At 31.0% G+C, this 17,212-nt stretch overlaps 1 pseudogene; it reads right to left on the bottom strand.

The window, feature by feature from the left end:
- Window positions 1-7,748: 7,748 nt before the first annotated feature.
- Window positions 7,749-15,425, bottom strand: LOC146997877 (uncharacterized; annotated as a pseudogene).
- Between the last annotated feature and the right edge of the window lie 1,787 nt (window positions 15,426-17,212).

Raw genomic sequence — 17,212 nt, 5'->3', positions numbered from 1 at the left:
ATAAACATTCCTTTTTGAACGTTTCTTTGAACCTTGATATAAAGTTCTATGAATATTTGCAGTTGGATAAGACAGCTCAGGGTCAAACAAATTTTAAAATGAAATTTGTATAAATTAATTTCATGAGTTCAATTATGAAAGATATGCCGTGCAATATTTATTTGCACAATTTAAAGCCAGTAGCACAACTTAAATTTATTGTTGAAAAATATTGTCATGTGTAAAGCTATGTGTTAAAAAAGTCCTGTGACTTTCCAGGTAAAACCGGAAGACCTCGCAGCCATGAAAGGCACTGAAAACATAGATCTGAACTACGAAAGAGTGTACTTAGTTGCTGCTAAAATAATACTGGTATCTTAAAGTTAGCATGACTAATTAATAGCTAATAATATATCAGTAGTTACACTTACCGAGCAAAATATTATCAAATGCCGTCCATATACTAAGAATACCATAAAGTTCTTGATAATAAAAATGTTGTTGATAATAAATTTTGGTAAAATGAAGCAGGTATATGATTTATTTGTTCTATTTTTCTTTTCCGGGTCTTGCTTCGTTTGGTCATTAAATCAATCGTTCTACAGTCGGTATCCAGTTCTGGCTCTTTTCGCAGTTCAACCGGTTTCCTTTTCGGGTTTGACAGTTCTTTTCCGGTTCCAGCTTGTCTTTCAGATTTGGAATCTTTTCCGTTTTTTGCTTCTTTTCCAGGTATTGCGTCTTTTCAGACTCCTCTATATTTTCGATTTCTGGCATCTTTTCCGGCTCTTGCTTCTTTTCCAGTTTCTGTATTTTTTCCAGTTCCTTCTTCATTTTCAAGTCTCTCTTTTTTGGTTTTTCAATTTTTCCCTCAACTTTTGCCTTTCCAGTTCATTTTTGTGTGCTTGTTTTAGCATCTCTTCAATATGTTTCTCCATTTTCAGTTCTTCTTTCTTTTCTCGTTTTTGTATTCCTTCCCGTATTTTCTTCTTTTTCAGTTCTTCTTTCTTTTCTAGTTTTTGAATCCATTCCAGTAATTCCTTCTTTTTCAGTTCTTTCTTCTTTTCTAGATTCTGTTGCTTTTCCAGTTTTTGTTTGTTTTTCAGTTCTTTCTTCTTTTCCAGTTTTTGCTTCTTTTTCTGCTCTTGTTTCATTTTCAGTTCTTGCTTCTTTTCCAATTTTTGCTTCTTTTTCAGTTCTTGCTTCTGTTCTAATTCTTGTATCTTTTCCTGTTCTTGCTTCTTTTCTAGTTTTTGTATCTTTTCCAGCTTTTGTTTCTTTGTCAGTTCTTGCTTCTTTTCTAGGTTTTGTGTCAATTCCAGTTTTCTCTTGTTTTTGAGTTCTTGCTTCTTTTCCAGTTTCTCCTTCTTTTCCTGTTTTTCCTTTTTATTCAGTTTTTGATTCTTTTCTAGTTTTTGCATCTTTTCCGGTTCTCGCTACTTTTCCAGTTCCTTCTCGTTTTCCAGTTCTTTCTCGTTTTCCAGTTTTTGCTCCTTTTCATGATCACAAGGAGGATTTTCCAATCTACAAAAAAATCGGTATATCTTTATTTCAGTAGTAAAATAGTGAAGGTAATGCAATGACGATCACGTTTAACATGTACAACACTTCCATATTTAGATACTATATAACACTTTTGGCTCAGTTTCATAGGGAAAAAACTCCCCATAGGTTATTGCCTGGCAGAATCGTTTTCTACAAATGGTGAATTTGTTGTTTTCATTGTTCTGACCTAAAGCCAATCAGATAAGTTAAAGTATTTTGCGTTATTTGTATGCAATAAGCGGCCTCCATGAATCTCACGTAGAGCGTAATAATTTGCAAAGTTTCAGTGCCTTACTTTTCCTTACTTAATTTTTACATAAATTGCAATAATAATAACAGAAATAATAAACAGGTGGCTTAAAAACAGAGGGAAACAATGACGAAAATTGCAAAATAGGAGGAAAAAAGGAAACTGAAATGAAAAGGGAAACAACTACAAACAAAGGATGGAAAAAGCATTTTAGAAGATATACACGTAACGTTCTTTCTGAATCAGCAAAACCTGTATTTTAACGAGTCTCTTTGCATCGCTGGCTGCACAGATTTCAAATTTTCTCTCGTTATTCCAAATTCGGATCATATTGCTGGTCTTTTTCGTCGTCCAGCAGAGCCGCACTAGGATTTTTGCCACCATTTGTTTCCAATTGAAACTTTTATTCTCATTCTTCAGTTGCATTTTTAAAGTTTATTTATTTATACAGGAAGAAAGAAAGAAATCAATCAAATCAAAGTAAATTAGGAAAAGATATACCTGTTTTCTCCTATATTTATTGTTCCCTGTAATTTCTTTTGCCTGTTCCATTAAATTTATTGAAGAAAAATTTACAAAATCTTTCAAAATGTATTTCCTAAATCCTTATGCGAATTTAGCCCTTCTGATCATTTCGGCCACACTTTAATGGCTTTTACAATTTGATGTTTGAATATTGACAGCTGCCTATACTGAAATATGTTCTCCATTGTCCTCGAAAAAAGAAAAATTAAAGTTCCAGGAAATTTTGCAATGAAGGACATATATATCTTATTTGAAGGGCAAGAGGAAAAGAAAAAGATGTTTTCGGATGGGAATATGTAGCATTTTAAACACCGTGTTTGCAAATGTCATCATATAGTAGCAACACTTGAGTCATAAGTAATTATACACATATATGAGAGAGACGACGATGACGAAAAATTAAATGGCAAAACATGGCCGAAATCACTTTCCTGGCCGGTGCAAACAACACAAAACACAAGAAAGATCGGACACCAGTTATGCTTAGCACAAGAGAAATTAAAAAGTAGGAACAAAATTAGACACTTATGGACCTCAAAAAAGGTGTTCGAAATTACGACCTGCACCCTGTTACAGGTATCCCATCTCTCGCACATCCAACATGAGATGTTCTGGAAAATACCGTGCATCCCCAGGACTTTCCCAGCACCTGCCACAATATGTGCCACAAGTTCCTGTTGGACTTCTAACTGGGGTTTCGTGCACTTATGTGTTGAAGTATCCCGAGACGAACTGATAATGCAAGTTAGGTCTCGTGATCTTGCTGAACAATGCACTGGACTATCCCTACCAAACCCATGTTTAGGATACGTTCCGAAGGAACTTTCGAATACTTTCTTTGATGGCGATCCCCTGCTTTTGTTCTTATTTCTTGGTTTCCGCTGCGCTAAGGAAAATAAACTAATATCTTTACAATGTTCGTACCCTATTTTTCTTGTGTTGTCTCTCGTCACTATGGGCCATAAAAGCGTTTCCGACAATGCATTGCAATAAACGATTATATATATATGTATATATAAACACTATATATATATATATATAATCTTATAAACATATGTTACCGTGAAAGACCGAAATTGGAGAATATCGACTTTCACCGGAGAATGTCAACATTCACCAAATACGTCGGTGAAAGATCAAATATTGCATTACATTCTTCTACATTCGGACCCTCACCGGTGTATGTCGATAATCACAGATATGCTCTGGTGTAGATTGAAAAGAGCGGAGTATATGTACACAGTGTTATTGCAAAAGGAAGTGTTCCACAAATAAATGCAGTTGTAAAAGCAAGGGCCTCTTGTGCAATTGAAAGTGTTAGATATTATATATATATATATATATATATAATAGTATAAACATATGTTACTGTGAAAGACCGAAATTGGAGAATGTCGACTTTCGGTAGATTGAAAACAGAAGAGTATATGTACACACTGTTATTGCAAAAGGAAGTGTTCCACAAATAAATGCAATTGAAAATGCAAGGGCCTATTGCGCAATTGAAAGTGTTATATATATATATATATATATATATGTATATAATCGTATAAAAATATGTTACCTTGAAAGACCGAAATTAAAGAATGTCGACTTTCACCGGAGAATGTTAACATTCACCAAATACGTCGGTGAAAGATCGAATATTGCATTACATTCTTCTACATTCGGACCCTCACCGGTGTATGTCGACAATCACAGATATGCTCTGGTGTAGATTGAAAAGAGAGGAGTATATGTACACACTGTTATTGCAAAAGGAAGTGTTCCGCAAATAAATGGAGTTGTAAAAGCAAGGGCCTCTTGTGCAATTGAAAGTGTCATAACAGTTAAAGTTGTTGCAATAAATAAGATTTGAATCACGTAATTTAGTAAACATAGCTTGAGTAAGCTCCCAGTTCCGAGTCAGGATAGTTCATGTTTCCGAAGCAAGTAAAGAGGAATACAAGTCCTGATAGTGGCGCCCGACGAAGAAGTATAACCATGGCCGAGTTTCAAGAAGAACCTGTGGTGCCTGCAGAAGCGGCTCAGAATCCAGAAATGCCAGCTGCCGCCCTGGAAGGATTTGGGTACATCGTACAGACCATGCGCGCATCGATGAAACCAGAAGCAACATTTAATGGAAACTCACCGGTAACCAGTTTTTTGGGAAAATTGGATGACCACTTCATGCTGTATCCAGTCCATGAGTTCCGTAAAGTCACCTTAGCTACCAGCGCTTTGAGGGGCCAATTGCTTAATTGGTACAAATGTATAGGCAGAAGCCTCTTGGGTCAAGCGGGAAGTCCCACCTATACTTACGAAAATTTTAAGACTGCCTTAGTAAAAGCCTTCCCTGTCGTAAGAGATCGTGCAAGTTTAGAAACGGAACTCTTCAGCATATACCAGCAACGAATCGAAAATCTTTCCACCTTTATTTTAAGAAAAATTCACGTCTTTAAACTCTTGTATGTAAACCGTCCGGATCCTGAGATAATCCAAGTGATTTTGCCGAGTTTAGTTCCCCAAGTACAAGACTTTATTAAGGAATCCGACTACACTGGAAAAGTTATTTGAGCTAACAATCCAGTTTGAAAGTAGAAGAACGGCGGACATCGAATGAAGACGCCAGTATGAGCAACGGAGCCAATTTGGTGCGCCAAGACCACAGCAAAGGCAAGAACACGGCTACGGAAGCAAATCGAATCAGAGGGCAAGGAAACCTGAGTATCCAAAAACAACCGGCGAACGTCGACAGTTCAATAGTAAGCCAGAAAAAAAGTCTGAAGGCCAGCGGAAAAACAAGGAAGGCATGGAAAGGAAGAAAGAAAATTTAAACTAAAACGGATTTCTGCTGACGGGAGGGTGCGGAAATCCGAAGGCCAAGAAAAGCCCTCTTTCTTCAAGTTAAATACAGTTATTGTGAAAAATTTGACTCTTCCAAAGATTGAAGTTAGAGTTTTATAAAAGATTTTGCAGCTATTGTTGAACCATTGTTAAAATTAAAAAGGAAAAAGGTAAGATTCTCGTGGACGGCCGAAGCCAATAGTGCTTTCGAAAAATTAAAGCAAGCATTAACCCCAACTAGCACAAGAACGTTCAGGGCAAGTGCTTCACAAACGTGTCGGGAACGTTCAAAATCCCGTCTATATGTTACAGTTCTAAGACGGACAATAACACGTCAAATACTTGTGTTTGTAACACTTTCATGCAACGTGTCATTAACGTTCTAGCACAACGTTTTTGGCACGTTTTACCTGAACGTTCTGAACCACGTCTACGTATTGCAGTTCAATAACGGACAGTAGTACGTTAAAAGTGGTATTACTGTCACTTTTTTATAACGTTCTATGAATGTTCTTCTAACGTTCTAACAGAACGTTCCTTTAACGTTTTGGTAGAACGTGGTGAATCACGTCACTACGTTACCGTTCAATAACGGGCAGTAGAACGTCAAAAAATGGTGTTACTAACAGTTTTGTAAAATGTCCCTTGAACGTTCTATGGAAGTTCCGGTAACCTTCTGGCAGAACGTTTCTTTAACGTTCAGGCAAAACGTTCTAAATTACGTCTCTTAGATCTAGTTCACTAATGGACAATAGAACGTCAAAATATGGTACTAGTAACAATTTTATGTAACGTTCCTAGAACGTTCTATGAAAGTTTCTATAACGTGATAGCAGAACGTTCTTTTAACGTTTGGGCAGACGTTCTGAATGTCGTCTATAGATTACAGGTTTATAACGAGCAATAACACGTCAAATACTTGTGCTGTTGGCATTTCTGTATAACCTGCAAAGAGCGTTCTAAATCACGTTTAACTAGAACGTTCTGAATCCCGTCTATATGTATAGACTCAGAGGAACAAACTGTAAGTGAAATATTTGTGTTTGTAATACTTGCATCTAATGTGCCAGAAACTTAGTTTCCAACTTGTGAATTCATATAGAAATTTACTGTTCTTTAATGAAAAAGAACACAGCAATTTTCTGGAAAAGAAATTATCTGTTTGAAGAGTTGAGCTTGAAATGTTACATTTACAGATATATGTCATGCTTTATATATGCATCAAAATTCAAATTCTATTATTTTTTCACATTTTCTTACTTCATTATAGACATGCCATTTATTAATGAAATTTTCCACTTTTTTCTCTACATTTACATGTAGTTCCTCCAATGCAATATTATCTAGACCTTATATTTTCATGAAAATTTTACATGCAATACCTATTAATTACATATAAAAACTAATTTGTTACAGTTCTTTTTTTATGATAAAAATGTATTTTAAGCTTTATAAATTAACCAAGAAATCAAGTTACTGTTCTTGTTGGAAGGAAAAGGAAACAGAGCAGGAAATAATGATTTTTAATATATATGGACAGAATCATTGTCATTTTCCAAATTCTGAAACCTTATTCATGTGATCATATGCACCGAACTATTTTAATGGAAGACTGTATTATATTCTGGACGAAATAATTATTTCTTATTAAATATAATCCTCAGTACTTTTTTGCAGTAAATTGAAAACAAATTGTTTTCTTTGAACATTAATAAGTTTTGATATGCCGGTTTAGTAACTTTATTTAAACGTTATATGAGACTACTGCTATCTTGAGTTTTTGTCATTGTAGCAGACTAAAAGTATCAGGATGATGGAAATTAAAGTGAATGTGTGGATATTTCTTGTCATTAAAATAAATTTAAAAGTTTGCATTTAAATGTACGCGAATTTACCAAATAATAAATATTTTTCTTATGTTCTGTTTACAAGCAATTAAGCTGTACTAAACAGTTCTCTGTAAAAATTACTTCTGTCCATGAAATTTGTTTACAAAGTTAGAAGACTTGTTTTGGAAGCTAATAAACAAATAAAATGATATATATTTTCCACAAATTTATTATTTTGGCATAAATTTGATTGAATCTTTATTTCAGTTATTTTCAGAAGCAATTTCAGTTAAAATATAATTATTGTTATAATTTAAAATTTGAAGCATTTATTGCAAAAGTGTCCAGTTTTCTTTTAATTTAATTTAGCTATTAGGAATGCATTAAATTTCAGGAATGTATAAACTGATAGTTTTGAATTATTTCATGAAATTTTAAAGTATTAAAGGAAATGTAATGAAAATTCACATATAATTAATAAAATTCATAAATAATATTGCATATTCATGTAATAAATTTCTATTCTAGAATCAAGCATTCATATTCAATGAACTAATTATTTTCATATTCAGTTATGCAATGCTTAAGCTAAGTATCCTTCAGGAATCCAAGTCTTCATGAAAGTTATGAAGCGAACTGAACAATCAATAGCTTTAATTAAAGTATTTTCGTATAAGATAATACACAAATTTTTTATTCCATTGTTTACAAACTTCCTTCTGTTGTAAATTTTCCTTTTTGTTTATGATACTTTTTCTGGACAGGAATCATGCTTCAATCAGTCTTTTATAATTTTTTCAATAACACTGCAAGGCACCTCTCTGATGGCCCGATTTTCCTTGAAGGCACCTAAAAAAATAAAAAATATTTTTTTAAACTAAATAATCAAGAAATAATAAATTCTCTCAAACTTTAATAAAAGCGATGCTGCTTCATGTAATGTGGTCAATTTAATATAAATATATGTTATCTTGAAACAGTACTATAGAATAATGCTTCAAAAATTTAGTATTTGAGATTTTTACATTAGGGTAGATTTTTAAAAAATCAAAATTTTACATAAATTTCAATTTTTTACGAATTAGACAACTGTAAATTGGACTTTCATTTAGAAAACAGGAACTAAAAGTGCACTGGAACTAAGATTTGAGATTTTGATAAAGATTTTGTGCAATACAAATACCTCATCTTTTGGTAATCTCAGATAGCATCATTATAAACAATAAAAAATGAAATTTGTTTCGAAAAAAAGAAACGAAAATGATTATTTAAATTATGAAATGCTGGTCTAGTTAAATATTTTGAAAAGAATGAAGTAGACCTAAGATTATCAGATTTAAAATTACAAATAAAATATGTTGAATTATGTTTCCTTCAAGTAGCTGTGAATGCTACTTTTTCCCCCATTTAGTTTCTCTAGTAAACAATGCTAATAGTATGTGCTGCAGAAGAGACTGGATTCTACACATTTGTTTTTCCTATTTTCCTTTTATTTCGGCAATAAGATAAACCATACTCATAAAGTTTGATATGAGCTACAGTCATAGAGGAGAAAAAATTATTTCATTGAAGGAATGCAACACATATGTTAGGAACGAAAATAAGGGCCATAGAAACTACCACCTTGAAATGCTTATTTTAAAATAACAGAGTACAGTGCAGCTATGATAAAAATTTAACTACATGTGTATATATATGTAAAGATTATATATATACATATACACATTATATATGTATTTAATACGAATGTCAAGGAAATTAAATAGAACAAATAGATTTTGAAAGAAAAACTTTGCATCTTCGTTCGCAAACAAAAATACCTTACAATGACATTTTCCCGAAAATTTTTGAATTAATTGAGAAATTAAATTTGATATATTTGCTATTGTTTTACATTCGTGAATAGATTTCAGTAATCTGAATAGCTCTTCATCATAGTGCTTTATTCAAGTTTAAATTTCATTTAGTATTAGAGGTTCTTCACTGATTAGTTAGAATTGTGTCATTATATGTTGTTAAATGTGCTTTAGTTGTATTAAATTTGTGGATGTATCTAATTAAACGTCAAATAATCTTAACAAAAAAGTAAAGTATTTAATCATGAAAATTTGTCAACTTAAATGGAGGAATGTAAAGTCAGAAAAAAGTTTAACATGTAATGGTATTGATTCCTACAAATGTGTATTTAGGAATTTTGGCACCCTTGTTTTAAATAGAATACAGCATTTTGTTGCAGACTCTTTTTAAGAGCAATAGACTTCAGGAAAGCTAGGTAACCAAATTTTTGGGTAATAATTACGTCTTTTAATACAATAGTTATGCTATAGATATTTCATAATTCATTTAATTAGTGCTTATGATTTAAAACTTATACACTACAAGAAATGCAACATAATACTTACTCATTAGATTCTACTAAAATAGATCTGATTAATTTTAACCACAAAAAACTGTAATGAAAAGTTTCAAAACGAAATAGCAAGCAAATTATGACTCTTACTAAAATTAATATCGCAGAAGATTATTGTATAGGGTCAAGAATAGTACCAAACGTCGACCACACGTCGCCAACAAATGGCGCTTCAATTTCTTATACTATCAATTGCTCTTATAATGTTAAAGTGGTCTCGGAATGTTCGCCGTTTGAAGAATTCAATTTCGAAACTGAAATACAAAATTAGCGCGCTCTGTAATGTCACTATTTGAATTTAGTTAAATTCACTTGAAGAAAAATATATAATCCTTGAAAAAATCATTGAAACATTTTAATTTTTATTTATATGTATTTTGAAATAACGATTTGATCTGAAAGATTATGTTAAGTGAAATATTAAAGTGAGGGTATTTTTTTATTTTAAAATTTTAATGCCTGGAAGTTCTCAAACATTCAGTTATAATCTATTAAAATATCAAAATACTTACATAATATCAAAGAAACTGTTTTTAACTCTTTTGTTGCTTTCCTGCCCAGTGTATTCTTGGGCTAATTTGTTTGTAATTACGAAGGTAAAGTCTTCTTGTTGAATGGCTGACGCCAGCACCTACTCGGCAGGAAAACAATTTTACCTGTTAGAAAAGAAAAATATTTAATATTTAAGGATAAAAATATTAAAACATCATACCAGTAACTCCTAACACAAGTTTAGATGTTAGCTTATCTATCACACAGAAATTATTTTCATTATCTTAAGTAAAACCAGTGATCGCTGTAATGACATTGCAATTAACGATAACGGGTGGAACGTCCCCAGTTGAAAACAGCACATTTAATACATTTTCATTACGGTGAGTACTCGTGATGATGTCTTTTTTCGGAAGAATATAAAAAGTCAATATACAGCATATACCTGCTTGACTGTTTGTATTCAGAGTTATAATGCCTCGGCTCAGAAACATTTATGCTTCAGTAAATGGAAAGATTTATGCTTTTGGAAATGTACCTGAAACTCATATGTACAGGATAAGATTGTGTAACCTTTTTATAGGCAGATAAAATTACAATACGAATGAATTAAAACGTGTATGTATGCAGTATTTATATGTATAAAGAGAGAGAGAGATGTGAATTAAAACGAATTAATATAAACCCAAAATGATGAACTCTGTAGCAATGAGGCACTAATCAAAAGAAGGAATCAAAAACATGGAAAACAAAACTGAAGCAAAAGTAATAAATGCATAAATAAAACAAAGTTCGAATGAAATTTTAAAAATAAAAAATAATTTAAAAAACTTCATTCATCAGGTAGCAGCCGAAATAATTGTAAATAGGATTATAAACAGAGATTTCTAAATTATAACTGGATGAATTATAGAACTAATAAAAGAATCCTTTGAATTAAAAGACCAAAAATTCAAAATTTAAATTTTCCAAAAAATTTAAAACTGTTTAAAAATTTATATCAGGATTATGTAAGGATACTCCAAGTGCACAAGTGATAGCTGCCTAAGGGAGGCAATCAATTCGTGGAGGAATTTCTAAGGAAAACTGGCTCGTATTCATGCTACTCATAGGAAAACCATGTAAAGTAACTCGCAACCAGACCGTTCGCCTGGGATATAACCCAGGACGAACTCCCAATCTTCGGTGGTGTTAAATATTTAGCCACTGATGAAGCAAAATAAAGTAATGATAAAAACTGCAATTATCTGAAATCAGTGTTTATCACGATATAACTTACACCGATGTGACTCAAAATTGGATACATGAATTACAAAAATAGACTAGTCGCGCCTTTTGAAGTGTTTTTTAAACGCTTTGAAGAATAAGAGAAAGTATATTTATTAATTTTAAATTAAAAAGTTTTTAAAAATTAATAATTTGGAAAATAGTACTTAATGTACAAGAAACATAGAGATAGTGTAGACATAAAGTAGACATAATTTGCAAGCCAAAAAAAAAAAAAAAAGAAAGAAAAGAAAAAGACCTATGCAGAATTCAAAACACAGAGAATGCAAATATGGACTTAATAAACTTATCAAATTAAAAAATAATAATAATAAATAATTTAAATCGACGAAAAAAATAGCTTATAAGCAAAGTTAATGCTGAGGAATTAAACACAGCGTTAAGTGCCTCTGAATTAAATATTCTTGAAAAATAAAAGTAAATGACTAAATAGCTAATTATTTCTGACGTGATTCAAATTTGTTACGCAATATATAAAATATATTAAAAAGTCAAAGTATTTTTAAAAAAGAGGAAATTTTGTTAATTTGAAAGTTAGGAACTTTTTATAAAAACAGCAGCTTGAAAAAGTGCAGTGACATAAAGCACAAGCCATCAAGAAAAAGAGAAATGTAGAATCCAAAAATTTTATAACAGGCAAAATTGTCCAAAATTTCATAATGCGAAACTGTTAAAATAAAATTTAACTTACAAAAGGACAATCAGCATGCAAAATTAATATAATAGAATTAATCATATAAATTCAAATTAATTATAAAAAATTAAAACTGAAATAAATGATTAAAAATATCTTTTACTACTGCAATTACTTTTATTAATTGCAGTAGTAAAAGATTATTAATTTTCTAGGTGAGGGAAACCCTGTTAGTACACCTGATTAAAAACATAATGGATAACAAACATAATAATATTAATTTTTCGCTACCCGACGGGGAAAAATTAAAACGGAATTTTAAAATTTAGCAGGAGGTAATTCTGTTTTATTTCTTTTTGTATTTAATTCATCATCCAAGGAATCAACATCCTGATACATGTATATATTAGGCCTCTTTCGCTTCTGTTTCGGTGTTTCAAAGTCTGAATCTGTATCTAAATTCAATGTCTCCAAGGTCTTTTTACACTTAGTTTCGACTGTAGCATAATTAGCTACAAAAATATATATATTTTTCATTAGGTAAAGTCTCATCTTTAACACAATAGCATATTTTATGTTTAGAATCGTTAAACACTTTAAAATTTCTTACAGAAAACTCAAATCTTATTATTGAAAATTATATTTTTATTCAGATTTTTAAATGAAGTATATATGCATTTTTTAAATAAATTTAAAGACACTGTTAACATTCTGAAGCCTGTTTCATGAATTCACTCAATGCAATTGAATTTGACATTAATGTTGGTCCTCAGGCTGAAATCTTTCCCTTTGCATCCATTTTTTTTTTATACCTGAGTAAGATTTTGAGGAGGTTGTATTAAAATTCACAAAATGAAAAAGCTTGTTGAATACTAGAGCTGTACAGTGAAACGTAATAAGGAATGTAGACATGATTTATTTCGGAGCAAAACTACTAAAAAATAAGCTGATGTAATATGACTACAATTAATTAAGAGAGAATAAGGATAAATAATATTTTTTAGAAAAATTGAAGTATTGAATTTTTCTACGCATCAAAACATTTTTTTTTTTAAATTTCATTGTTTCATTTTAGAAAACAAATTATTTCAAATTTATACTCCCGAAAAACTTCCTACCAATGAAAATAATATGGAAAAACAGAAATAAAAATCATTTGTAAAATACTTACAATATTCTCCCATGACAACAAATTCAAAATTCTCCCAGGATGTAACTGGTTCTCTGTATTCCAGAATTGCTTTTTTCATGTGATTGCTTTCTTTATACGAAGGCCAGACATACGAAGGCCAGACACATGTCTTTTTATCATTTGATACTCATTTACTTGAGACGAGAGCCACTTCATCGGTCGTTAGGAAAAATACAACGCTAAATGTCATGTTCTATTAATGTGATGAAATAAATCCGTAAAATTTCCGAGACTGATTGAAGCAATCTTACTTTATATATAGCTAATTATCAACTTTAAAAAGCTTGCCTTATACGAATTGAACTTTCTTGACATTCTGGGAAAATTCCTACCTGACTTTCTGAATATAATTTTTTATTTTCCATGGCTTTCTAGAATTTTCTAGGTGAGGGAAACCCTGTTAGTACCTGATTAAAAATATAACGGATAACAAACATAATAATCCCTATATGGTAGAAGCATACATTTGCAGTTAACAGAATCCACTGATGCAGATTCTAAATTTATTGATAGTTCTGAAACTATACTGACACCTAAATTTAGAGAACTGAAAGGATAACTGTAAAATTCTTTTTGTTTTTCAAATCTGTAAAAAACAATTTTTTTTCCCGATGAATTTTCTAACAGATTTTTGATTATTACAACTGATTTGTCCTTCAATAAACAACAATTATCACCAGTGTCAGCAGATATCTTAAATTTTGAGAGTTGAAACGATATATTTTGCCTTCCTTCATTTACTGATTCCTCTTCTTCTTCAAAAAAGCTTTTTTCAGCATATCTACGTACAAGCTGCTGCAAAGGTTTTGAAGGAGAACGAAGAATATGTTTCAGTTTTCCCAAAAAGTTTTCAAATGGGAAACAACTGAAAGTGTCAAGAGGCCCAAATATTCGAACATCATTTATTAAATGAATTAAAGAATGAACGTTATAGGAAATAAATTTCTTTTCCCATATAACCGAATACTGTGTTTAACAAAAGCTCTTAAGGCATTTTCTGGAAATGCATAATTAGAGAAAGCAATATCTGAAGGCTGTATTAAAATAAAAATAGCCACATGTAGTAAAAGAAAGTTGTTATACACAGCAGATGGTAAAACTGAACTCATGACAACGGGCCCAATGTATAATAGAAATAATCGAAACTCTGTTGCCTTCCACCTATGTAATTCTCTAAGCGTTCTAGGTTTACGGCTAAATTCACTTGGTATGTAAGGTCTTAGACCAATGTGAGATGAAGATATTTCATTTACATCTCTCCAGTGAAGTTTTAGTGATTTATTGAAAGTTCCATTAACCCACGAAAATAACAATTTTCTCATGACGCCTAAGCAGACAAGGTGCATATAATCTAGGGGAAATTGGGATACTAGACCGAGTGGCAACTGACTCAAAGGTGATGTTAAATTTTGTACGTGGTGCTTTCTATCACTTTTATTTTGAAATGAAGCATCCGTTCGCAAATTGTCATCACAGCTCAGAAATACAACTCTGTCATTAATCCATTTTCCTTCAATAGTGCATTTTTCGCAGGAATGATAGCCAGTGTGCCCAGTGATGCATTTCAAGAAAGCACGAGCTGGTGCATCACATATAAAACATCTTATTCTGAATTTGTACAGTGCACCATTATGCTCAATACCATTAGCAAGAAGCTCGGTAAATTCTCTAATAGTGCTTTCAAGGTATTGTTCCAGATTTAGAGGTTTACCCATTCCACAAAAAACGCCAATCAAAAACGGTTTGTTATGAATATTATATAGTCTTCCTAAAATAGGCCAGAATGTCAGACCGGAACTTTTGTAAAGTGGTAAGCCGTCAATATTTATATCAATTAAAATAAAATCATTGATTTTTGGTTGTGTAGCATTCAAAATTTCTTTAATTCCGCTTAATAGCCCTAAATGGAAATAATCTCCATTTTGCAATTTTTTAATTGGAGTTGAACGAGGAGTTTTCAGTAATGTCCTAGCATCTTTTGGTAAATTCCATTGCTTAGGCAATATACCAATTAGGTCATTAATTGCAGAGTGAGTTATTTTGTGCTTTAAACACCAGTCACGCAATTCATCAATGTCTATAGATTTATGAGCCGAATTTTCCAAAGCTTTGTGTTTTTCGCACTGACTATCAGAGCTTGACTCCGGAAAAAATTCTATACTACTGTTAATTTTGGAATCGCTGAAAATATTTCCACTTCTTGTACTACACAAATTGTCAACTATAATTGTTGATGCTGCTGGATGAGTGAAATTAGGTTCACTAATTCTGGAAACACGATCGACACCGGAATTGCTAACTGAACTATGTTTAGTTCCTTTATGCACATGTTTAGAGCAAAAGCTATTTTTATATTTTGTAACAACTGTGGCTAAAGCAATTTCTTTGCATTGTGCTTCTACAGACTTAGTACGTAGGCGATATTTATGCTGCCTGCTTTTCTTAACAAGGGATTCCATCTGAAATCAAATGGTAAAAAAAAATTAAACAGCTCTTTTTCAAAAAATATGATAAATAATATTTTCTTATAACACTAACAAATTACCTTTGAACTAACTTTGCAAAATAGTTTTCTATGTCATTATGAATAGCGAATATTAATTTCTGAGCAAGTTAAACAGCAGAATTTTAGATACATATTTTATTATACAGATGTATATAATAAATGAGCAATTTATGAACTCGAGAAATTTTTTGCCCAAATAACAATATAGGTGTCAATTTTACTTTTAATTTCTATCCAAATAATAATATAGTTGTCAATTTATTAAGTATAAATTAATTTATGTCTGGCTAATAATTTCATTCCTATTGTATTAGTAGAGGAAAGCCATCTTCGAAGACATTCTGCCAAATAACACTACATTTGATAATTTATCATTTTCTTTTTTCTTTAAGCATAAATTATTTTATGATTGTAATGATTTCATTCTAATTATATTATCATGAAGGAAAAAACTAACTCTTGAAGACATTTTACCAAATATCCCTGCATTTGGCAATTTAAAATTTTCTTTTTTAAGCGTAAATTAATTTTATGCAGGGTTAATAATTTCAGCCTTATTGTATTAGTATATAACTGAAATAAAAAAATTGCAAGGTGTATTTTCAAATTCTTGTGCTTACTAAAACTATCAAAATATTACTGTACAAAATGTCATATAACTTTCACTGAAAGGTTTATCATTTATAGATTAGCCTCATGAACATTTGGGGAAAATTTTAAAATTATTGCTTACATTTGTTGATCACTTGCTCCTTTCCAAATAACTGATGCAGGATAAAATAAATAAATAAATAATCATAATTGATGTTTATAAACAGTTCTAATCTAAAAGTACTTAAGCGAATAGAAGAGCTGCGATGTAATAGAAAATAGCTAAGTGAAGAGATTAAATTACGATTATGTGCTTAATGCGAATTTTTTACTTATTTATCTGTTTATTTAGCGTCGCTTTAGCTGGGGAACACAAACTGCTCTTATAAAATATCAAAAAGTTATAAAGCTACTCAAAATTTCAGTTTTTAACTCTAAATAATAAAAATTTTCCATTTCAATGCTTGAGTAAATATAAGATATCTAATTCTCTTAATGTTTTAATTTTCTTTACAATTTAATGAAAACAGTGTGTGCTAAAATACGAGTCTACATTTGAATAGTATAAAAATTGTATTTCTAAAGCCATAAGCGCAATCATATATGCATGTAGATCATAGCTTCCAGCTTTGAAAAAATCTTAAAAGACGTAAGATTTTCTTTAAAGACGGGTTTTCACTCTGCGCCTCTACACCATTTCAAAGAAATTCCAAAATCACTTTGATTCAATTTATGATGCATGATGGTTCAAGTTACTAAACTGTTTGTAATTCAATTTTGATGATGTGTTAGCATTTCATTAGATGGTCTAAAATTAACGTTCTTTGCTAATTTAATTTTTTTTTATTTTCTCACCTTTTATGCTGAGAAAATCATGAGTAGTGAAGCAAGGCTTTTATTTATCCAAGTATTTTTAAATAATCACATACACACAACATACATATAATAAAACATGCATATTAACACTGCAGATAAAATTAGTAATATACCATATACAAAATTAAACACGAACGTTAAGAAATTAAACATTGCTTAAATCTACATATAAAAATCTACTAATGTCTAGATCAGATTAAATGAAATTCAATGAGAAAAATTATTAAGGTCAATAAAATTAATAAGAAAAAATACAGTTTTGTGAAATAAAGT

Source organism: Stegodyphus dumicola, chromosome 4 (genome assembly GCF_044657685.1).
Source record: "Stegodyphus dumicola isolate Sdum_Otavi_A_Nest chromosome 4, ASM4465768v1".
In the NCBI taxonomy this organism is placed as follows: Eukaryota; Metazoa; Arthropoda; class Arachnida; order Araneae; family Eresidae; genus Stegodyphus; species Stegodyphus dumicola.
The sequence above is the reverse complement of the archived record's forward strand: the minus strand, read 5'-3'. Positions and strand labels throughout refer to the sequence as shown.